This window comes from Vanessa atalanta, chromosome 22 (genome assembly GCF_905147765.1).
Source record: "Vanessa atalanta chromosome 22, ilVanAtal1.2, whole genome shotgun sequence".
NCBI classification, from domain to species: domain Eukaryota; kingdom Metazoa; phylum Arthropoda; class Insecta; order Lepidoptera; family Nymphalidae; genus Vanessa; species Vanessa atalanta.
In genome coordinates this window covers 6,134,154-6,160,911 of record NC_061892.1, presented here as the reverse complement: position 1 = coordinate 6,160,911, position 26,758 = coordinate 6,134,154, and positions in this window count along the sequence as shown.

The following is a 26,758-nucleotide window of genomic DNA, read 5'->3' as shown; positions in this document are numbered from 1 at the left end:
ACTTCGTCTTTTATGGATGCTGCTACAATATAATTTTAGGACGCTGATTTCTTTATTTATGGCTTGTAAATTTATTTAATTTTAAGATGATTTATTACACGTTATTAGCTAAATTTGAAATAACATTTGATCAAACAGGATTCAGCTCTAACAGTGTATGATTTTATGTTAAAGAGATAGACGTGAAGCCTATTCTATCACATCGGTTTATTATGCATTCATGTTTTAATACACATTAACTCACTTACTATGTTAGTAACCACGAGAACTTAATGTTATGATTATACACTTAACCAATATGCTGCTTCTTGAAGCAATATCTAAAGAGTGGGAATATCTAAAAGAAGAACTTGAGTAAAACCTTCTTTCTTTACCATGCACGACGAATTGTAAAAAAAAATTAAGATCAACTACTCACACAATCACAATCAGCTTTAGTCTTGAGTTAAAACTTCAGGCTTAAGTAAATATTTAAGATGACTCCGGTCTTAGTTATTTTGATTTGTTATAGCAAAGCCATTTCACGGATTACTTAAACCCTAAATTGTACTACGAACGCAATAGTAATTGCAGTTGAAGTAAGTTTAACCACTCGTTGCGCACAGCTGCCGTTTATTTCACTTTTGTAATTTTTGCGCTAGAATTACGTGAACAGTGTGAAAAATTTCACCAAAAAAAAAAAAAACAAATAGAAAACAAAATGTGTCGTCGCCTTTAAAAAATCCGAAACAACCTTTATATTATAATGACATTTGAAATACACTTATAATTTGCTTTTTATAAACAATCCATTTGTCATTTGTTTTTTTAATTTATACTAGAATGGCTGAAGAGGTGATTGGATGTTGAAACTGATAGAATGGAATATTGAACTGCAATATAAATTAGCTGAATGGTTATAACGTGTAGAATTTAACCGATAAACAAATGACACGGGCGTTTGGGCAAACGCTACTGAGTTTTCACATGCTTAATTTGTATTTATAATTTACCTCGTCCTTAGTGGAAAATATCTCGATTTTGTGTTTGTCAGATGAAAATCCACTACATGTCTTCCCACAAAGAAGAATCATTGGAACATGTTGTAAACCAGAAGTGATTATATTTGAACTGTCACAAATTTTTTAGTAATAATTTTTTACACGGTCCTTAATTTTTTCTGTATTTTGTATTGTTTTAATCTAACATAATACGTTTTTTTATTAATAAATTGTTAAATATATAATCTAATTATTTAAAATTTGAATGCAGTGAATCATTTCAATTAAAAGTACGTGTTAATTCTTCAAATCTGTTGGACTGGGTACTCTGAACGCGTGAACGTTGATTGTTTTCAATCTACAGGCAACAAAAGGCGTCTGTCGTCAAAATTCGTCTAGTTTGATACCATGTGACGTGACGTGCACATACAAACAAAACACAAAGTATTTTTTTATTAATTCTGTTCAAACTCAAGTTGTGGTTATAAATATATATTGCACACAAATTATAATAGAATAATTAAACTTAACTGAATAAAAATAATATATTGATATACAATAAATTACATTTTCTTATGGATGCAAAGGAAAAGAAAATACCCAGGACCTGAAAAGGAACGGTGAAAATAACTCAGCGCATTTCTGTAATGAGTCATTTTTTGTAACGAAACAGCTAGGAAGCTATCATCATCCTACGACGTAACCTTGAAAAATAATAATCTTGTTGTGTTCCGGTTTAAAGGGTAAAGCCAGTGTAACAACAGGTACATAGGACATACAATTTTAATTCTTAAGGTGGTGGTGATTGGTTTCTTAAGAAATGGTAAATATTTCTTACGGTTTTAGTATCGATGTGCAATATGCCTGTATATTTTCCACTCCTGGGCTTAAGCCTCCTCTCTCTTTGAGAAGAAGGTTTGGAGCATATTCCACGCTACTCCAATGCGGGTTGGTGAATACACATGTGACAGAATTTCGTTGAATTAAGACATTTGCAAGTTTCCTCGTGATGTTTTCCTGTACTGCCTAGCAGGAGATGAATTAAATACACAAATTAAGGACATGAAAATTATCTGGTGCTGGAATGGTGGAAACTCGCAATCATCGGTTAAGATGCACGCGTTCTAACCACTGGGCAATCTCGGCTCTTGAATATATATGTGCGATGGTGATGATTTACCATCAGGAGCTCCATTTGCCACTACACCTAAATACTTCATAAAAAAAACTATAAACTATTCTATAAGGAGTGATGCGATGATGAGAGTTGAGATTTTTATAGAAAAAAATAGTCTCGTTATTTAACTCAAGCAGATACAAGTACATATTGATTCTTAAAACAAGCAATACTTAGTAATAGTTTTACTTGAAAACAATTTGTTAGCAGTTGAAACATGTTCTCAAACTAAAGACTTCGTAATTGCACGTTACTTTAATATAGCACTAAACAAGCAGTTTAAGGCTTCTAACTTCGTTCGAATAATTCTCGCTGCAGTTTTATGGTTAAGGCAGTTTTTTGTTAATAGTTATTTTAGTGGCATTCTATTTTGGTATTGTACAAAAATTATGGCCCATAGTATAAAGTAACGGCCTGTAAATGTCCCACTGTTGGGCTAAGAACTCCTTCTGATGAGAAGATTTGTTGGTGAGTACACGTTGTGACAAATTTGGGTTCGAGGAGAATTGATGCTTCATCTTGACAATAAATAAACTCTTCAGAAACTCGCAGTGTACTTGATGGTATCCCTTTGGAATCGTTATAAAGTAACCCATCGAAATGTCATAATCGTTTTTGGTAACATTTATACGAATTTCCATATTTGAAATTTCAAAAATGACCGTCCCGTATTATTTTATCTTATATCCTACTGAGATGAATATTTAAAAACATTGAAACGTCTGTCTTTTTTTCATAAAGAAATGCCGGAAGACAATCGGTGTTTCGACATATTTCATAATTCAAACATTGAGAAAAAGCAAACTTTTATATAATAAAATTTTATCCTCGATTTCACCCTCTTGGGAGATAATATTTTCATTTAAAAGCCTATATACTGATTTTCATACACCTATCTATCTATCGAGCCGAGATGGCCCAGTGGTTAGAACGCGTGCATCTTTACCGATGATTTCGGGTTCAAACCCAGGCAAGCACCACTGAATTTTCATGTGCTTAATTTGTGTTTATAATTCTGCTCGTGCTCGGCGGTGAAGGAAAACATTGTGAGGAAACCTGCATGTGTCTAATTTCAACGAAATTCTGCCACATGTGTATTCCACCAACCCGCATTTTAGCATCATTGTGGAATATGCTCCATACCTTCTCCTCAAAGGGAGAGGAGGCCTTAGCCCAGCAGTGGGAAATTTGCAGGCTGCTAATGTAATGTAAAATGTAAAAATTCATCTATCTATCTATCTAAATTCCATAAGCAGTTCTTTTTCAAAATGCACAATTTTGGAAAATAAATGAGTACCTATAATTAGAAATTACTTGCAAAATTAGGTTAAGTTAACAGCACTTCTGTTAATTAGTATGGTTTCTAATGCCGTTCATGTTGCTATCGTGGTTTTCCAACGCGATAACGCTTATGTAACTTTACGATACTATTTTCCACACGGTACTTGTATGTAAACAATCTAAAGGTGAAATCAGACGGTTACTTAATTGTGCATATTGCTCTTTCATTAAAACAGTAAAACTAAAAAAAAGAATGAGAAGTGAATAAATTAGTAAATCGATCGATGTTAAATATTGACGTTAGACAAAGAAATAAATATTTACTCGAGTTAATGTTCTTTAGGGTGAACGTGTCTGATAACACCTTAAAGCTCTACCTACAATTATAACGTTAGACAATTTATTTCACAATCATTTCAGCCCTTACTTTAACATTCCATGTGTAAAGTTACGCGAATTGGTATGTGTTAATAATATGGTATTTATTTATTTTGTATTTAAATGATCCGAACACTCTGGTGCAAATCGATAAACTAAAACTAACAAAACGAATTCGTGTATCACATCAACAATGAAATGGTATTTAATAATAACGATGACAAATACTAACTGATTATTTTTCCTTATGCGAAAATTGTATCATGACTAGTCCGTAAAATAACAAAGCCCAAATTCTTTATTAATTCATAGAACCAGCAAGTATACTTATGTATATACATTATGTACTGTAAACAATTACTTTATTTACTAATTGTAATTCATGTTAAATTGATTCAAGCCTGGTTACTATATTCAAAAGATAAATTAGATTCATTTTTAGTATCCCATTTTTTTATTAAAATACATGTCACCTGTTATAGTCGTATTCATAAAATAATCTTACTATACCTTGTGATCTCTTAGTAATATGCGAATGATGCTCCTGAATTACGCTTAATAACCAACTCTTTCATTCATAATTTAAACGAATTATTTCTTAAATATACTACATGAGTAAATATATTAGTAGATTCTATCCGGTTCATGTAAAGTTGGTGTTACTGAAAACAGGTTAGGAGCATATTCCACCACGCTGCTCCAATGCGGGTAGGTAGGGTAGGTAGATTCACATATGGCACAATTTCATTGAAATTAGACACATACAGGTTTCCTCACGATATTTTTCTTTACCGCCGAGCACGAGATGAATTATAAACATAAATTAAGCACATGAAAATTCACTGGTTGTTGCCGGAGTTCGAACCCGCAATCATCGGTTATAATGTACGTGCTCTAACCACTAGCCCATCTCGTTTGTATAATAATATATAATAGCATATTAATTAGTACTAGATTTATATTTTACATGAATATATATTATCTGTGTATTTATGCATCTGTCATATCGAGTGACACATCGCGAAGCGCGGGAAAATAAGGTATATGAAATTTGGCGCGGTGAAGTGGGTGTCTGCACAGCGAGCTGATATTTAAATAATTATATATATTTAATCCCGTAGGTAAGTCAACCTTACATGTGAACATTACAGTTAGGATATTATAAGCATTATAAATTCCCACCTCTGTAACTAACATTTCTTAAAACCACAAATATCTCATGTAGTTTAGAACGATCAGCGAATCGCTCTCATAACGATTTACTCGTCGAAGTTATACAATAAACGCGACCAAATGCGTTAAAAATATTTTAACCGAAAACTTTCCAATAAATATTTAATTCACAATGTTTTCATATAAAACGCATTAATATTTAAATGCAAAATGAACGTTTAATTTTTAAAACAGTTCAGTTACGCGTTCGTTAAAGTCACTCTTCTGAAACGATACTGTTTTTACGAGTTTTTTGGACAAAAATATAAGCTTTATATTGTTACATAATATTTGTTCAATGAAATTGTTTTTATGAACACATGGCTGTTTGGATTACGTGAAAAGAATAATTATTAAAGTACGTGTTATTTTACGTTATTTCATCTATTTATTTTTATCGTTTTCGATACTTCGGTTGCAGACTTATGATTTTTTTATGTAATGGGTAAAGGGTTGGCCAAATAGGCTACCTGATAGTTACTGCTTAGCATCGGTTATAGTCATTAGCGTTGAAACCGTTCACACCAATGCGACATCAACCTCTGCAGCTACGATGTTATGTTCCTTGGAACCTTTGGCTTACCCTTAAAACTGGAACATAACAAAGTACTGCACACTGTAATTAAAATAGTGGAAAAATAAGTACTGAGTTTCTTTCCGGTTCTTCTCGATAGAATCTACTTACATTTAGATTTTTTAATTTTGAATATCTTATAAGATGGTGGCATCTACCCAGACTGGCCCATAAGACTATACCCTGTTCAAAATAGCTTGGTCTCTTTGACAGACGGGCTAGTGATGAGAAACAGAAAATATAACATATATAACAGTCGATGGAACGATGGAATGCGTAATTCAAATTAGGATTCAATTTTTTTTTAACTTTTTTTATAAAAAGAGTTATACCAGCTAAAGAGACCCCAACCGCTAGCCAAAGAGACCCCTACCAAAAGGACGTTCGTAACAATAACTTAATGATCTTTAATAAGGATTTTTGTAATCGATATTTGTAGCAGTTACTACCTGTTATTCGCGTCCCTAGCGTCCGACCGATGTAACATTGTACAAGCGTCTATTATTTTCATTGTTTCTATTTAAATTTTAATTTTAAAAGTTAAGTTAAAAGTTTTAAAATTTTCAGATAACGCTTGAATCTTTAGGAACTTTTGTATTATATGTATTTTTTAAAATATATTTTACAATTTTTAAAATCATTAAATTAAGAAAATAATGTGTTCGTCATTGTAAAGTTAGGTCGATCAGAATAATTTACATCTGTCAAAAAGTTCAAGCTATCTTGTATAGAGTATATAAATTCTTTTATATATTTGTCTTCCTTAAACCTTCGTTAACAACAAATTCATCACCTTTTCCTTTATTTATTGGGATTACGTCGGACACGGAAACTGACACGAAAAGCTCTAAGATGCATTTAACACAATATTATTTTATTAATGAATATATAAACCTCGAAAATGTGTAAACATATAAATAAGGTCATATTTTATCAAAGAATATTTAAATTAAATAATATAACTCCTATTACAATTAAATATTCTTTGAATACTTAAGAAATATAATGATTTACAGGCAATAGGACAAATCGTGATCTTGTATTCTAGAACGACCGTGTCTCGTAAAGACTTGCTTACGTCATTCATTACGTCATTAATAATTTTATTTCTACGAACTGTATAGTTTTTATTAATATAAGCATTATTAACATTAAGTGCTTGAATATAAACAAATATGAATTAAAATTAATAAATATGTATAGTGCTTAAATTTAATAATAACTAGAGCTAGCGAATAACGCTCGATTCCAACGTTCCAACGATATTATGTCATAGGATATCATAAATAATTATATCACATTATTATTGTATATAATTATTATAACAGAAGCTATATATTTTACATTATTAAATATAAAATTACTGTTGTGATTAATAATAAAATTGTTTAAGAATTTTTTATACCTTAATTAATATTTAAGATTGGCATAAATAAGATTTTTTTAGGATGGTTATATAAAGGCTCATTGAAAAATATATTTGTTGGAGAATTATTATCAAACTTGAATTTATTTCATCATACGCATCTACCGAAATTATACCATTTATTTTCATAATACAGTAACTTCCAAGGGCTTTGTTCGGTTTGTCGGCCTTCTATTTTTGTATATGTTATAATTATATATGTACATACTATTGCCAAAAAAAATATCTGTATCGTATATAAACGGAAAGTAAAAGTTTATTCTTATTTCTTGTATTAATATTTAATAGTATGTATATCAGCTTCATAACATCTTAGCCCCAGAGTTGGTGGCGCATTGGTGATGTAAGGAATGGTCAATATTTCTTACAACGTTAATGTCGATGGGCGGTGGTCACCACATACCATCAGGCGGATTATTTATTCGTCCACCAACCTACATAATATAAAAAATACAAATCATTAACCAAGCGTTATCGATATCATATAAATTAACATTAAATTATTTAAATTGACGACCTAATATAATACAGAAAAATACATTTTGGGCGACACTTATTACCACTACGAGGTAATTGCAATAAAACAATATAATATTTTTACTATCGAGACCTTTATATATCGGAGCAAACGAAACGCTAGCGCGATTCAGAAACCTGTCCCTTCATAAAAATTTTCAGTACAAATATTTATTATATTTTTTATGGGTCACACAAATCAATTAAAACACCTATTCTACATGTTATAACACTTAAATCACAATTCCATTTTAATAGACGGAACATCAACCTATCCTCTTGTCGTAATGAAAGCAACAAGATGGACTGTTATATGTATTAGAAAAGTTTTTACATTATTACTACAAAGTCCAAGTGGTTCAACTGGAAACTGTACTAATAAATATATTTGTAACATAAATTTGGACCATTTGTGCTAATCTTTTGATATATAAAAATTTTAGTTTACCTACTTAGAACTTCTGTTATTTAATTGCATTACGTGGGACTAGACCTTAATATAAAATAATTACATTCAAAAGTATTCGTAAGAATCTTGTTCTTTTTACCCTATTTTTGTATGTATTTTTGATTTTATTGTAAAATTAATTCTATATATTTTTTTTTTTTTTTTATGTCATAAGGTGGCAAACGAGCAGGAGGCTCACCTGATGGAAAGTGACTACCACCGCCCATGAACATCTGCAACACCGGGGGGCTTGCAGGTGCGTTGCCGGCCTTTCAGGAAAGAGTACGCTCTTTTCTTGAAGGTTCCCAAGTCGTATCGGTTCGGAAAAACCGCCGGCGAAAGCTGGTTCCACAGAGTGGTTGTGCGAGGCAGAAAATGTCTTAAAAATCGCGCTGTTGTGGATTTTCGGACATCTAGGTGGTGCGGGTGATATTTGGAATTTTGACGAGATGTCCGAAGGTGAAATTCAGCAGCCGGGATTAATCCGAACAATTCCTCGGAACATTCCCCGTGATAAATTCTGTAGAAGATGCAGAGCCATCCAACATCTCTACGCAAAGCCAAAGGATCAAGCAGATCGGAAAGGGCTTGATCGTCGATAATTCGAGCCGCTCTACGTTGGATACGGTCAAATGGAAGGAGCTGGTACTGGGGAGCACCCGCCCAGAGGTGAGAGCAGTATTCCATGTGAGGCCGAATTTGCGCCTTGTATAGTCTTAGACGATGGGCCGACGTGAAATACTGTCTTGCCTTGCTGAGCACACCAAGCTTTTTTGATGCCAATTTGGCTTTGCCTTCCAATTGACCGCGGAACTGAACGAGACTCGAAACATCAACGCCAAGTATTCCGATACTAGCTGTAGCGGCTAACGGAATGTTCTCGAATCGTGGAGATACGACAAATGGTGTTTTTTTAGCAGTTAACGCGCAAACTTGCGTCTTTTTGGGGTTGAAGTGAACTAGGTTTAGCCGACCCCAGTTCGAGACTTTGTTTAACGAAGACTCGATTTCAGATACAAGTTTGTTCCGGTTTTCTTCGACGTTTTCCCGAGAAATATTAGCACGGCCGGTGTATGAGGTGTCTACGGTGCTGTCGTCTGCATAGCAATGAATGTTACTGATTTGCAACAAGTCATTGATATGCAGAAGAAACAGAGTGGGTGATAGAACGCAGCCTTGTGGAACACCAGCATTGACGAATTTTAAGTCAGAGCATGCACCGTCGACAACGACCTTGATGCTCCGATCTGCCAAAAAACTGGTAATCCAATTGCATAATTTCCCGGGAAGCCCATAGGAAGGAAGCTTCGAAAGAAGCGCTTTGTGCCATACGCGATCGAAGGCCTTCGCTATGTCCAGACTGGCTGCTAATGCCTCCCCTTTGCTCTCAACTGCTTCCGCCCATCTATGAGTAAGGTAAACTAGAAGATCACCGGCTGAGCGACCCCGACGGAAACCGTACTGGCGGTCGCTAATCAGCTGGTACTCCTCTAGGTACCGCAGGAGCTGGCAGTTTATAATGGACTCCATTACCTTGGAGAACAAGGAGGTGATGGCTATAGGCCTATAATTGGACGGGTCTGAGCGGTTGCCCTTTTTAGGGATCGGATGCACCAAAGTAGTCTTCCAGGAGTTCGGGACGACGCCGAATGCATAGGATTGCCGGAAAAGACGCTTTAAGACCGGCGCCAACTCGGGAGCACAAGTCCGTAGCACGATTGGAGGGATGCCATCGGGTCCACTCGACTTATGAATATCCAAGGAAAGAAGTGCTTTACGAACTGCACTTTGCCGGAATTTAACCTCCGGCATCGTGGTATCACACCGCGGGATTGTTGGTGGTGACTTTCCTCGGTCATCCAGAGTCGAGTTCGCTGCGAAGAGAGAGCCTAAAAGATCAGCCTTCTCCTTCGCTGTATGGGCCAATGACTCACCGTCCTTGTGCAGAGATGGTAAGGAAGGCTGACAGAAATTCCCTAAGACAGCCTTGGCGAGAGACCAGAACGCACGTGTTCCTGAAGGGAGGCGCACCAGTCTCTCGCCAATTCTGCCAATGTACTCCGTCTTCGCCTTAGCAATCACGTTTTTGAAGGACCTAGAGGCAGAGTTATATTCCTTTCTGATTGCGCTGGTATTTACATCACGAGACGCTGATGCGTTAGCCCAGTCTTGGTAGCGTTCCCATTTTCTGCGTGAAGCCGTTTTGCAGAAACGACCAAACCAGGGCTGGGACTTGCCATTATTCATTCTATATTATTGTAATATCGGATTTTTTTTCAATTAAGCTATCACTGCCATTTTAACTATGATACAATCAATAATAATAAATATAATATCCACAAGTCATCAGCCAAAATTAATAAACATTGAAATTACTTTAAGGCATAAAAATTAAACCATTGATAAAACTTATTAAAGCAGTGAATGCAAACACAATAGATACAATTTTAAACAGTTGATAAAACTTCTAAAACAAATACCATTCTCTTTCACGGGCATTGAATAACCCATGAAGAGCCTTAACGACTCCCTAAACCCGACCCTTCTGTGGGACGAGAACTGAACATCATAAATTATCTGACGTTTAATTATTATTAAAACCACCAAAATTCTCAGGATATAGCTGTTAATAGTAAAAAGATAGACCGATAGTAATATATCATAATTTAATTGGTAGGACTTCGTGCAAGCCCGTTTCGATATATACCAAACAGCAATGCTTACTATTGTTGTATATCGGTTTGAAAGGTGAGTGAGCCTAATAAATGACAGGCATAAATGTCGTAGCATTGGCGATGTAATATTTCTCACAGCGCTAATGTATATGGGCGGTGGTGACTAGGTTACAAACTAAACTTTCCATTTTTAATAGTGAAAATAAAACAAATACCAAACGATGATAAGATGCACCCCGGCACATAGACAACATTTGTATACTCAATTTTATGTTATTTAATTTGTTTAATATATAGCACTTAGCTCTTGCTTTTTTCTTGTCTTTATAAGAAAAATTACTAAGAGAATATATAAAAAGGGCAGGTAAGCCTAAAAAAACTGCCTCCATTCCGTGCCAGTGAAAACGAATTGTCAATAAAGGGGCTTTATCATTCCCTTGGAGCCTACTCGGAGACCGAAACTCACTGTTTTATCACTCATTCGTATAAATTATCTGGCCTTTTCAGCTATTTGTACCGTAATTATTTAAAGAGAAATGTTTTACACGAGCGACACATTCATAGCCATAAAATCAGTGTAAAGTCAAAAATTATTTGACTGTTGTACCTCTTCTATGTAAATCTTAAGATGTATCTTGTGACTTTTTTACAGTCATAACATTGCTTTGAATTTGTCTGAAATTATGTAGAGTTTATTTAATAATTCTCTGTTAAGTTTGAATTTATTGACGTCCTTGTTTAATTAACTTACTCATTGTAAGTTGGAAATATCAACTAATTATACGTCTATAAAAGTATTTTATGTTTTAATTACTTCGAAGAACAAGCGTTTTTTAAAATGTTTAACTTAACCTAGAAATTAACACCAGCAGGAAACGCTTAATTAGAGAACAGTATTTTCGTTTTCAGTCGGACATAGTATTTTTCTAATTCAACAAATAACAATAAATTGAATATTTTCCCATTAAAACTATTTTAACTTATGCTGAAAAATCTCATGAAACATATAATAAGGCTTTAAAGTAGTTGAGACATTTTTTTACATTTTTTTTTACATTAACAGCCTGTAAATTTTCCACTGCTGGGCTAAGGCCTCCTCTCCCCTTGAGAAGAAGGTTTGGAGCATATTCCACCACGCTGCTCCAATGCGGGTTGGTGGAATACAAATGTGATGGAATTTCGTTAAAATTAGACACATGCAGGTTTCACCGCCGAGCACGAGATGAATTATAAACACAAATTAAGCACATGAAAATTCAGTGGTGCTTGCTCGAGTTTGAACCCGAAATCATCGGTTAAGATGCACGCGTTCTAACCACTAGGCCAACTCCGACTTACCAGGATGAAACTTAAGTTACGTGTTCAATATCAGGCTATTTATTACCCAATTAAAACTTATCTTGGTATTGTCATAATTATGTAGGATCAATAATGACCTGGCTCAGTTTCGGCCACAATAGCTAATCTCAGAGAGATCTGTATAGGAAATATTATACACAAGAAGAACAATCTTTGAATTAATTGAAAGCTTTGTAACTTTGAGTTGTAAATGAGATTTAAAAAAAATAACGATCAATTTTATCTGATCAGTCTAGGATTTTCACTCAAAACCTCCGGATCTTCAGCCAATACACTAAACACACAGACGATGGAAAAAATCAACAGCTAAGAATATCAGCTTAATACATGTTGTTTAAATATATTGCTTTTTTAAGTTACTCTACTCATGCGTGTGTTTAATACTTTAATCTTTGATTACCCCTAATGGGTGAATGGGTTAATTATCCTTAACACTGGTTGTACAAATTAATATGTAATGTTATAAATACGAAAGTAACGAGTAGGTGGTAAGTCTGTTACATCTTCACACTTAAACCAGTGAACGGATTAAGATGAAATTTAGTACGGAGATAGTTTGAGTCCCGGAGAAGGACATAGACATATTTTGTTTAATTCATCCCTCGAGGGGAAAAAATGGCGGTGACGGCTTGTATGGTAAAGTTTTATGAATTTCGCGCAGGTAAAGCCACTATTTCAACCCATAAATGGCCGTATATAAATGGAAAAATAAGCCAATAATATTTAATTACATGCATAGTTATTTTGCCATCTCAAATATATAAATAATATGTAGTTTATAATTATATATATATGTTTTGATATTAATATTATATAATTATATGTGTATTATTCGAATGGAGTTATGTGTAGTTTATTATTATACTTTAGTATAAATAATCTTATATTATAGTTTTTATCTCCTCTTTGTACCTATTCTTCTCTTCTCTATTTTCGTTCTAAGCTTCTATTACTGAAGGTCTGTGAGTGATCGCTATTAGCGATAAGAACGCCTTTGTGCACCACTTGTCACATGTTCTTTGTACTCTAATGTACTCAATAATTGTTGTGTGTAATATGTGTTGTACAATTAAGTATTTTAAATAAACATATATAATCTAATTTTTATTATATTTATTTTTTGATTTAAAATTATTATTATTATTAAAGGAAATACGTGTAGCAATACGTATGAGATATGTAAGGTATATAATATTAGTATGTATGTATATCACAAATATACAAAACAAAACCCGAAGTAGGGTGAGGGATTACGGTTCAGTGCACTCAATGGATTGGTGTGACTTGGCCGTTTGTTTTTACCTAACGTATTGTCAAGATTAATACCATGGGAATACAAGACAAAATGTTCGTTTGTAAACAATAAAGGTAATAAGAAATCGGTATTGATTATTAATAGCACTTTTCTACAATAATAATAAATTGATAGTTTATGTATTAATAAATATGTATGGTTTCTTATTTGCAAGAATCTATTAAATATTGGGATAAATAAAGTAATCATTTTAGCAATATATTAGCTGAACCTGCGGCTTTACTCGTGTCAAATTTATAAAACCTTACCTATAGCACATAAACCTTCGTACTATGTATATTATATAAATTGGGGGCATTTTACCCGATCGAGGGTTGAATAAAAAAATAGTATGTGTCCTTCCCAGGGGCTCCTCACTAAATTTCATTTATGTCGTTTCAGGGGTTATTCCATTGCGGTGTGACAGGTGACAATTTGGTAGCAGAATTCGCTACCTGTCCATCGTCAACTTCAACGTTAGTCATCATCCTCCTGCCCTTATCCCAATTTTATTTGGGGTCGGTGCAGCATGTCTTCTTCCATACTTCTCTGTCTGAAGTCATCTCACAAGTAACATTCTTTCCAACCATATCAACTTCAACGATAGTGAGAATAATAATTTTCAAATGTTCAATGATCTCGAATAAACTAGAAGTGCGGAAATATTTTCTTCCTTATTTTTGAGTTACGTTCGTATATTTATATAAAATATAAGTATCGGTCAAACTTCTCTATTTTATTCATTTCGTTTGCGTAAACTTTGATTTTATTCGTTGTTACGAAGTTTAATTCGCTTTGCGGTTGTTTTTGTTTTAAAATACAAAGCAATTTAAAATTATGGTAACTACTAATTGGAAAAAAAGTTCTTATTTTTCACCAGAGATACAGTCGCGAGTGTAATTTTACAAATTCATCATAATAATACATACAACATTGTTGTGTTGTTACTCTGCCTGATAGTTAATGAGAGGTACTAGCTGCTTATAGGTTAGATATAATTCTTCTTTATTGTCAGTGAAGAAAAATTGACTTACGTTTGACCACAGTCATACCTGGTCATAGATCTTAAGCATCATTTTAGGATCTTGCCTAGAATGTCAAATCATTCTTTCCTAGATTGAAAGCCTCTTTGTAATGCTCAGGAAATCTAGACAGAACGACATTCCATATCTTGGGCGTGAGAAATAAAGAAGTAAAACGCTTCGAGATAATGAGTTGGATGTCTTTAACGTAAAGTCTCTAATGGTACCCAGTTCAGTCGTGAAAATTAGAAACACCTATTATAAGTCATAATAAACGCTGTTCTTTTTATACGTATTTCTGAACTCCGAGACAAATATTATTATTTACTTGACCAGAAACGACATACATATGTAAAATGTAATCGATTTATGCTGGACGTGGGTAACAAGACTACGGTCACGAATTACACTGACACATGGTTTCGTTAAATCGATAAAAATAAAACTGTCGTATTCATAAGTACGATCAAACACTATTAATAAATAAACAAACGATCAAATAATATCATATTTCGGAACTTCTGAACCTTTCCAAAATTAATATTCGAAACAAAGTAGACTTAAAGATAATCAAAAATATGAATAACGCTAAGGCCCGACTACCCTACACCTTTCAGAAATTCTCATTGTGACTTTGTTAATTTCGACCTTCACATTACTTTCAACGCAAATAGTCTCAGAACATACAAACAATAACAGAAATGGCACCAATATTTTTAATATAATGTAACAAGTCCTTTTTAGCTTTTTTGTTAGTTGCGAATTTAAACTCTTATAAATCTCCATCCACTGATTCAATTATATCTTAAATATGAGTATATTAAATACTTTTGCCTGCCTCGTTGGTCCAGTCATTAGATATAGGGTTACAGATTCTGAGATTCGGGTTCAAGCAGGTCGGGATACAAGGGTCGGGAACAAACTTGTGACCTATAATGTATTGCGTTGTCTGGTCCTCATTATTTTTCTGTTTTTTATTAGAATTTTCCTTTTTTTATGACATTCAAGAATCTGCCTTTTAATGTTAATTATTGCAGTAAGATTAAGATTAAATTAAATAACTCGTCCATCGGTTTTACTCAGCAGTTGAATATTCCAGATACAAGACTCCTCTGTTTTTTTTTTTAAATAAAATGGTCGGGTATGCTAATGCGACCACTTGCTGGTAAGTCACCACTGCCCTTAGAAACTGGTACCTTAAGAGATATTGAAAGTAATTTCAAATATACTATCTTACACATTTACTAGCTAATAAAAAAAAATTTGTGACGAAACTAGCCGATGCCATATCCAAGATTCCAATTCCGTGCAAATAACATAGGCCCGAGAACAGCACTTATAGCCCAAAAATGACTTCTTTTGTAGTCAACAACAAAGCATGATTTATCATCAAACAACGCCGTGCCTCGACCTCTAGTCCATATTAAAATAGACCGATACCGTTAAAGAAAATATAGCAGACACAAAAAACTTATTATACCTTTATATTAATTTCAGACATCATTAAAATATTTACAGTAGACCTATTTGAATATTATACTTATCACATTTTTTTTATGATATCGGTAGTTGGACGTGCAAATGGGCCACCTGATGGTAAGTGGTCACCACTGCCCATAGACAATTCGCCCATTTCTTATATCACCAATGCGCCACCAACCTTGGGAACTAAGATGTTCCGTCTCTTGTGCCTGTACTTACATATGTTCTCCAGATATTTGCACGTATTGTGTTATGTACATGTAATTATATTTGTGTTTTAATTTGTAGATTCTAAATTAATAGAGGCGCAAGGGACAAATTAGATTTTACGATGGGCGGAATATTGATCATGGAAACTACACAACTGCCGCTTCAATCGTTTTGTAAACAAAAGTGATATTTAGTTTGAATCATTACTTTTTCGTATGTACAATTTTTAGTCACTATTCCCTATTATGATTTTCTTTTATTACATAATTGTGTATTCATTCATTACTTAAAGACTAGCGACTGGCACGGATTCACACGGGTGCAGTTTACTTGTAAAAAAAATGACAAGTGCTCGTATTTAGATATTAAGGAGATTACGTTTTTTTTATGGCATTGGTTGGCGGACGAGCGTATGGGCCACCTGATGGTAAGTGATCACCACCGCCCATAGAGAAAGGCGCTGTAAGAAGTATTAACCATTCCTTACATCACCTATACGCCACTAACCTTGGGAACTAAGATGTCATGTCCTTTTTGCCTGTGATTACACTGGCTCACTCACCCTTTTAACCGGAACACAACAATATAGAGTACTGTTATCTGGCAGTAGAATATCTGATGAGTGGGTGGTACCTACCCAGACGGGCTTGCACGAAGCCCTACCACCAAGTAAAACGTATTTATTTTGTAACGTTTATTTATTTATTAATTTATAGTGTAATGCAATTCAACGTGAAAATGCTGCTAGGATTCTTGCTAATATTCAACGTGGTCATGATTTATACAGTACCTACTTATTTTTAATTCCTATTTGTACATAGTTAAGCTTTAATATTAATAGTTTTTACGTAAGTAGCTATGCTAATATAATGAGACATTTATAAATATATATATATATATATAATATTTTATGATTCGTTCTATTGTGAAAGATATCGGAATACGTAAATGAGATTAAATATTTCGGTAATTTTAAATTACAAGGTCAAAATTTTATTGCTTCAGACAATTATCCGACCGCTCTTTTTACAGCGAATGTTTTTTTTTGATTGTATATAACTTGGATTCTTTGATATCATAAAAAGTTATTCTGTTTAAGAGATATCTCTTTATAGATAAAAATTCTGACGGCTCAGCTAATATGCGTGATGTAAAAGCCTATAAGCAGTAAAGAATAATATAATTTTATGCCAGTAGATAAATTTTTAGAGTTGTATCGTTAGTTCCGGATTACCCCCTACATATAAACAAACAAATATTATCTCTTTATAATATTAGTATAGAAGCATATATTTGTAATATCATGTTGTTTTCCTTTATTAGGTTCACCAACAAATTTAAGTTTCATAATTACACAAGACGTAACCTATAAAAACAACAATAATTTTGTCTGTCTGGAAGAGATGGCTAATTTGCCATAAGTCCACACGTTAAAGAACCCATTTTTTTTTAGTCTTAAGATTTCTATGTATTAGGTTTGTGTGTGTGTGTACAGTACACACTGTAAAATATATAAACATTTACTAATATAAAATGTAAAGCTATTTATAGTACAGATAAACAGAGCATGCATCTGTTAAATATACCTTTATAATTAACGATCCAAATATTCGTTTCTTTTTCCCAATTACGTATGTATTTGTTTTATTTGCAGTTGATACACGATCCTTTGAGTAGTAGTGCAAAATCTTTTATTGCCTCCATTGAAGAGGCTTGATGTCTTCAATGTTGCCTGTTTGCTGGTTCAATGTTTGCCTAGATATTCGGGATCGCGATTCAACGAAGAAATGCTTCCAGAATTCTTGCCACCATTCCATTAATAATTTATAAAGTAAACATTTTTAATTTTTATTTATATAAAATTGAGGCCTGAGCATTAGTTTTATTTGTATATAAAAGTAAATCTTATGTTACTACATGTAAAAAAAACATAATTATGGTTAAAAAATTAAAATATACTACTACATATATTGTGTAACAAAAAAAAAAAAAATCAGTACGCAATTATAATATTATTTGGAATTTTATTATTTATCAATAATAAAATTGTCATATTATTCCTATAATATTATTAGGAGACATTTCCCTTCTTCAGAAATAAATTAGAGATAAATCTTCAATACCATTATTTGCGGTTAGAACTGACTTATGACTGAGACTGTTTTAAGTATATATTAAACCATTTAACAAATCTAGATTAACTAAAACCTTTTGAACCTTTAAAGTAAATTCATTTATTTATTATTACATAACACAGTATTTCGATGAAGTATAAACATCTACTTCAAATCAAAATTGCGAATAAAAATACTCAAAGGCAGCTGCAAAAATCAAATAGGACCAACGTCAATACAAAAAACATTAACAGCAGCAGGAACTCATAATCCACGCTCACAAACGCGCTCTTACTGAAATTATACTATCAAAATATGAACAAAAAATATCAAGTAACATTATTTCGAACGCGCCTCGGTAATCATTATGCGATTTCATATATTGAACGAAGCTTAGATTATCATCTCAACGTCGTTTTGTTCAGGCTACAAACAACTGTATTATTAAAATCACCTCGATGGTAATATTTAAAATATTATACAGAATACTAATCTATACTAATATTATAAACGTGAAATTAGCTATGAGAGCCGAGTTGGACCAGTGAGAGCCGAGATGGTCAAATGGGTAGAACGCGTACATCTCAACCGATGACTGCGGGTTCAAACCTAGGTAAGCACCACTGAAATTTCTTTATGAATGTGCTTAATTTGTTTTTATAATTTATCCCGTGCTCGGCGGCAAAGGGAAACATCGTGAGGAAACCTGCACGTGTCTAAATTCTGCCACATGTGAATCCATTTGTCTGAAGGAAATCGTCCATATTATGTATCCATCAAATCGGATCGGAGCAGCGAACTTACGCTCTAAAACTTGATTTCAAGAGGAGATGAGACCTAATGCTACCTGATTTAAAGAAATAAAGAATGCACCTAATTCCTGAACAATTGGTAATTCCCTAGGAATGTTATTAATCACGTTGATATTTTCATTTTAAAATATTAATATAAAAATGTATCGAAACGGAAAATATCAGATATCATCTATTTTTAGTTTTTATCTATTTTCAATGCAACTGTTGTCTTTGTAAAATAAAGTATTTTTATTTTTGTATTCTAATCGCATTTTTTTTTTTTTCAATTCCTTTAACAATATTTGTTTGTCACTGAGAATACAAAAATCGCTTAAATTTACAAAATATGATTGATGTTGACATAAAAATATGATTTTAAATGTCGAATACAATAAAAAAACCGTTTAAAACTTAAAGTAAATAAACGAACTAATAGAAAACAAAATACATAATAAATTAATAACTGTTTAATATATACATATTGTATCTATTACATTCTATAAATCTTGTACAATGTACGACTAAGCCTACAGCCACAAAACTCCCGATATAGCCTTCGGCGTTACCGCCATAGTTATAAATAAATATTATAATGCTCACCAGCCGAATGATCTATCCCCAGACTCTACTTATTCATTGATAAAACATTATATACAATTATATCTCATAAATTTGTATGAATTTTATCTTTCAAGGTGTAAAAATCTAACTATATAAAAAAGGCATCGATTTCTTTTACGATTATATTGAATTAATATGATGTATAAATTAATTTAAAAAAGACGACAAGCAAATAATGGTAACAATCGAGAATAATAATTTACATTTTTTTGGACAAATTGTGATAATAAATTTGGTAAAATCTAGTATACAGTTATAAATAAACAATTGGTGCTATAGGACGGTTTTATTAATTCTACCTTCTTGTCTTCCTATATTTGCCAGTATGCAATTAAATAATCCATTTTAGTGAACGATATGCATGGACAAAGATTACAAGAACACAAGATCTTTTCAAGTTTAAATTTCGAATCTTGGCTAATGATTCTATTTTCTCGAGATGAAGCACGGTCTCCACGTTATTCTTCATCCCATTTGACCTAGAACTTTGCGTTTCACTTCGCTCCAAGTTTTCCGATGGATCTGACTTCCGCTACAGAGGTACGGTGCTAGGATTGCTTAGGATGCCCACGTTTCCTTTTTACTCAAAAACATGTGTCTAATTTCAATAAAATTCTACCATATATGTATCCCCGAATTCGCATTGGCTCCCAAAGATTTCCTCAAAAAAGGGAAAGGAGGCCTTAGATTAGCAGTGAGACATTTATAGTCTGTTACCACTATATAATTAAATAAATTACATAACAGAAGACCAGACTATTTACATATATTTATATAGAATGTCCCTCTACAAAAGAACTAACTCAAACGAGCCACCTTATTATCTTGGTGTGCGTGACAGCTACGCTTGACCTTAGACAAACGTCACACTAGTAAACTAGTGTGCGTGTATTGTAAGTGTTGGCCACTGTATTTTTCGACGCGTTCTCAGTTTGTAATATATATTTAAACAAAGTATAACTTAATATTAACCCGAACACTTTTCGTACAAAAAAGATTGATTCAATACAAAGCGACCGTTGTCTAACTTGTTACAAGTTTGTATATTTGCTTGGGCTAATTTATAAGAGACTGACTTATTGTATATTCTCTGTTTAGCTCGTTTCGCAGAACATTTTAATGTTTTCTGTGCCCAAGCACAGATAACATTATAGTGTTCTAACTGTGCTCTGTGACACAGATTAACTCTCTAGTTCCATATATTCCGATGGAAAATCCATCCGATATGAAATTTCTGAGGCATGGGGCAGCAACATCGTCAAGTAACTAACTCCGAGTAGTTACTAATAATTTCTTGATGCCAAGAACATTAGTTTGCTCTACTCGAATTCAAATTCAAACCATGATGTGCGGTCAATCAACCTATTTACTATCCGATATTTAATTTATATAATACTAGTTTTGTGTGACAAGGTGAGCAGGTGCTATGTATCCTACGGCTCCCCAATGTAATTTTTTTTTATGTTATAGTTGAAAAACGAGCAGGAGCCTCACCTGATGGAAAGTGACTACCACCGCCCATGGACATCTCCAACACCGGGGGGCTTACAGATGCGTTGCCGGCCTTTAAGGAAGGAGTACATTCTTTTCTTGAAGGTTCACAAGTCGGTCCCGAAAACCCGCCGGCGAAAGCTTGTTCCACAGAGTGGTCCTGCGAGGCAAAATTTTTTTATTACGATCGGTTCAGTAAGGACGTGAAAACGTAAAAAAATCAACTCATTTTCATAATCATAATATTTATTAAGATTTAAGTAAGCAAATTAAAAAATATAAAATAGGTAAAGGCTCGAACGCTTAATCGGCGGAGATTAATTAATTATAAATAATAACAAAGTTAGCTAATTGACTAACAAAGCAGTTAGTATTATAGCCGAGAGGATTACGTTAATTATCCATTATTCTCTACAGAAAATATTACTAATAAATTTACGGACTATTTTGCATAATTATTACATTATTATTATTATTATCATGATAGAGCTTCAGGCAAACTCGTTTAAGTAATGAATAAGAGTTTATCTAAAAGTAAGCTCTTGCGAATTTTGTAGGCAATCAAAATTTTAACATAATTTGAATATTTAAAACAAATAAAATATGATTAAAATAAAATAAAGTACCTAAATAGTAGATAACATTTACGCCATCACTCGGTTAAGCAAAATTTCATTTTATATTAAAAAAAAATATATAAAATTAAACGACTATTTTATATAAAATTAAGCGAACGTAACGTAACGTAATATTATTTTATATATTTGGGTTCTGTAGCTTTGATTAACGCTTAAATAAAATAATTTGTAATGTTGTGCGTTAGTTCGAATGTTGATTAAGACAGTATAAATAAAGATGCAAAGGTGAAACGGATTAGTTCCTATGGCTGATAGTCCTAACTAATATTTTAAATATGTTTTTTTTTTTTTTATAATATAGAAGGCGAAGGGCAAGTAAGCCACTTGATGGTGTGTGTAAACAGTGTAAGAAATATTAAATATTTCTTATACCGCCGACACGGTACCAACATCGGGAGATATGATTTTATACCTCTTATGTCTGTAGTTTTTTTTTTAATTACTGACTCACTCACTCTTCAAACTGGAACGTAAAAATACTGAGTAATGCTATTGTTGAGCGAGTGGTACCTACTCAAGCGAGCTTGCACAAAGTCTCACCACCAAGTTAATATGAAATTAACTTTATTTATTTCTTTGTCGATTTGCTTGTGGACATTCCGTCTTATGATTATAGCACGTGACACGTTACATAATTAATTACATGATTTTTATGTTAAGTTTTAAATGTATAAGACAAACAATTTATAGCAAGGATAGTAGCACGTCCGAAAGACGAATGCCTTACATTAATTTCTTAGTAACTTAAGACTAGTTTAAGATGAGAAATGATCTCAACAACACCCAGTGTACACGTTATATACAAACTTATTATGTAATGTACATTAGGTGTATGCTTTGGTGTAGTGGCTATGTCATAAGACAACAGGTCCCGAAGTCGTTTAAGCCACAGTAAAAATATATTGAGGTTCTCTGCAAGAATTTCTCATTAAAAGTACGAAGCTTAGAAGTTGTTACTGATAACATTACCGTGCCTTAGAAAGCACGTAAAAACATTGGTCCTTTCCTTCAACTCTCTCCAGTCGTGTCGGTTTCAAAGGATAATAATGAGGTAGCTTTTATATTGGCTGTTTCCTTTTATAATCATTTTTATTGCACCTGCGTCTGTACACATACTTGAATACTATCTCCCGTGCAGTCTAAATCAGTCAGGAGGATAACATCATCATCAGGCGTTTGTTTTGATGGTTTTATTGTGAAGATAACGAGTATCGATTTGTTGACTGCACCGACCAAAAATTATCATAAAAAATATCTAAGCGAATATCTAAATTCATATCATCATGGTCATGAACGGTTCAATGTTAATCGTAATCCGATTAACATTTCAGAACTATTTATTCTCAATATAAATATTATAAAATCAAACCACTACTCCAAGTAAAAATATTGTATTTACTATTAGGAAAATTTTATGAACAAAACGTAAAAGTTTCATACTTTGGACCACTCAGGTACAAAATACAACTCCGTACATTAATCTCCGTTGAACTCAGATTTCGTTGAGTTTTGGGTGAATTTCAACACAAAATCGGAAACAATTTGCGAATAACAACAAACCTCATAATTTTACTCTCCACCTTGCCTATTGTTACTCGACGAACGTTCATAGAATTTTGTATTTATGTACGAAGATTGACTTGTTTATATAACAATTTGTGACACTATTGTGATATATGGCGTTGTATAAAAAGGTCAAATTTCAGGAGTCCGGGTTTAATTAATCGAGGTTAGGGCTTAATTTGTTTGTTGGGAGAATCAAGGGAGTCGTTCATACCTAAATACATTTATAAGAAAATATTTTATACATACGCAAATATATTATTTAATTAGAACTTTACAAGTACTTTTGCATACCAAAAGCAAGCAAGTAGTTACTATTGTCCATTAAATTAATTACATCGGTATATTAATCTATAATTAATTATTCTACATAATTTAATATACATGTAAATCTATTCATGATATCAATTTCAGTATAATAATATGACAAAGTTCTCTAAAATAATAATATTATGAGTCCATCGGAACGTGCTTACAAGAGCTCTGCAGAGATCTGATTTAATTCTACAAACGAATCCATTAAGTACAGAGTCAGCATCCCTGGTCCGACTTAATCAGCTGATTTCAACGATCTACCTAAAACTAGTCCGCAAACAAATTGATATATCTATATTTATATTATAAAGCTGGAGAGTCTTAACAATTGAATTCATTAATGTTGATATTTCTATAGTATACTTCGATTTAAATGTCATTTTAATTTACAATGATGTTCTTATTTTGTTTAATCTAGAACTAATATTTAGGCATTTTGTTCCTTTTTTAAACATAATTGTTCTTTAGTTTCAGTTAATGTTTAAAATGTTCGGTAGCTTACAATCTTTTTAATTTATCTCAGCAAAGGTCGACTGGATGAGAGCTTTGAATATGATAAGTCCACTTTTGAAAATTTGGATATAAGTTAATTTTATTGCTTTTATGAATATTTGTCATCAATCAAATCAAATCAAAATATACTTTATTCAAGGAGGCTTTTACAAGTACTTTCAGGTTCGGAATGTAGATTCTACCGAGAAAAACAGGCAAGAAACTCAGTAGTTATTTTTTTTCAACATCTAGGAATACAGTCATGTTAGTTAAATACAGGTATATGTGTATGTTATGTCTCCTGCCTGGAAGTCAACGAGCATTAACTCCACGCATTTTATCATCTATATAATCTTGTATCGAATAATATGCCTTCTTTACCAATGTATTTTTTTACAAATGACAATAAAGATATTTATACAAACAACAACTACTTTATCTTCACATGACCTTCCTATTTCTTCCCGATATATTTAAGTTGCAAAAGATCTCATAATAAAGTTACATATAGTTCGGAATTCGATATAAAATATGAAATCATCGAAGTATACATTTACGGTAACAAATGCGGGTCACAAGTCCTCGATATAACGATCGTATTCGTAGTGACGTATTGAAGGACTTCGTATAAGCCCGTCAATTTTTCTCACTTCGGAAATTTATTTTTCGACCGGAATATTTTGTATGGAACTTAGCTAAGTAGCTTATCAGTTTATTGAGTGGAGTTTGTCGCAAAAGTTTTAAGTTGCTTAGATTTCGATTTTAGATAAAGAATGTTCACATTTTTGGAACAAGTTATTAATGTTTTATATTTTGTATTCAAGACTTTACTCACTCACTCACACAGACTCACTCGAGTATCTCGATAGTTTGGTACCTAGTTTACAGAACTGTAGTTTTCTGAGTGGTGGAGTCAAACTTTGAGCTGATCCAGTAAAACTTTATTGAGTTTTTCTGGCACGTAATTCTTAGCAGCAACTCTGAGCTTATAATTATCTACTGACGTGATTTGGGGGTAAGACTAACACGACGACAAACGAAATGATGCTCTTTTCTGCCGTCTTACTGTTAACTTATTACAACATGTTAGACCTATCACAAAATAAAAGAAATATGGAATGCCATAATATCATAAATCCGTGAGTATACATGAAATGCAACCGTCAACAAACAACAACACCTAAAATGAAGTCCAAACGTCTAAGAAAAAGAATAAAAATATATTATTTAAATTCATGGCACCTAAAATGCGACTAAGAGCCCTGAGAGAAGCATAAAGAGAAGGCCATTAATAGTAACTTCAATGCCACCTCGTAAAAGTTACGTTTTTACTGTAAATTATTTATGGGAAAATAATAACGACTTTTCTTCCTATCCTTGGATATTAAGGTCAAGTATTTGTTTATACGCACATTTTAAGTTTCAAGCGATCCATTATGTGCTTTTATGAGGAAGAATAGCTGTTATACCTTTAAACGGAAGCCCCCCGACCGATTTAATTAAAGGTGACCATTTCAACAGAGAACAGCCTTGTCAGTATGAAGTATAGCACAAGTCGATGTAATTACTGTTTCTTTAATCATGGGGGCTTATTGACTAAAAAAAAAACAATAATATTTTAATTGCTAGATCTTATACTTAAACTAAAATATCATAATGTGAAGCTTGCTAGCCATTAAACTAACAAGGTAGTCAAGAGTGAGATATACACACGACAAGAATGTATGGACTTGTTAGCGATGATTTTGATTTGTTCACATGTTTGAGAATAATTATGACATTGGATATGATCCAGACGAGGTTTACTATAAAATATATCTGATTATTTTCATTAAAACGATTTAGACGTGACATCGTGACAGTGATGATATGACTCAAGAGCTATGTAGATATTTTCGGACAGTAAACGACTAATTATAGATGTCATAAAAAATATTTAGCTATTGTTTCGAGTTTGCACTTCACTTAGTGGAAGATCTTTGTGCAAACCCGTCTGGAAGGTACCACCCACTCATATATGCTGCCGCCAAGCAGCAATACTTGCTATTACTTTGTTCCGATTTGAAGGGTGTTTGAGTCAGACAGGCACAAGTGACATAACATCTTAGTTCCAAAGGTTGGTGGCTCATTAGTGAAGTAAGGGATGTTTAATATTTCTAACAGCGCCAATGTATATCTGCTAAATTAAAGTAATCCAAACATCTGAATAAATTTCAAACATTGAATTCTTATAAATTTGCATGTTATGCATGACCGCTGCAATTTCGTCACATTGGAAATCGATAATGTTGATTTTCACTGAATTCGCTCTTTACTTCTGATCAGTAATTATCGTCCTGTGAAGCTATATTAGTTTAAAGGCGATTAAAGGCATGCTATCAAGTTGAGTTTCAGCAACAGGGAACAGGTGGTCATTCTTGGATGTCGCCTGTCGCTGTCGTTCGACCTAAACGCTCTTCATAGACAAGCATACGTAGCAGACGCGAAGACACCTGTCACGGTACCTTGTCTAAGTCGCGCTATCGAAACTTCCAACATTAAGCACGATTTCATTCTACACGTGTGGTATCTCACATAAGTCTTACAATTTTGGCCGTTTTGACAAATAATTCTCCAAGAATTCTTGTTCATGTCATAATGATCAGGTTTGCGAAGTGTTTATAGTTCCATTAGTCATAAATATTATGCTCTATAAA